Raw genomic sequence first — 365 nt, forward strand, 5'->3', positions numbered from 1 at the left:
CATCCTGCATCATTTTCTTAATCAGGCTTTCAAAAACCACCTTTTTATATTTTTCATGTATCACAAAGAACCACTTTTAAGATATAAATAATAGTGATAGATCAGAACATACAAGAGTTTTTAATTATTCACATGATTTACTCAATCTCATAATAAACATATTACTCAGAAATAAATTGGATAAACAAAGGTCTTAGCAAATTCAAAATTTTATTGTCATAAACATACATAGAACATTATAATATACATTATTTACAAGTACATGGCACTCAACCTGATACAATAGTCTTATCAGTCAGGTCTTTAGGATTTTCATAATCCATATTGATATATACAATGAGCGATGGCATGGTAGCATATCTTCC

This window comes from Penaeus monodon, chromosome 15, assembly GCF_015228065.2.
Source record: "Penaeus monodon isolate SGIC_2016 chromosome 15, NSTDA_Pmon_1, whole genome shotgun sequence".
NCBI classification, from domain to species: domain Eukaryota; kingdom Metazoa; phylum Arthropoda; class Malacostraca; order Decapoda; family Penaeidae; genus Penaeus; species Penaeus monodon.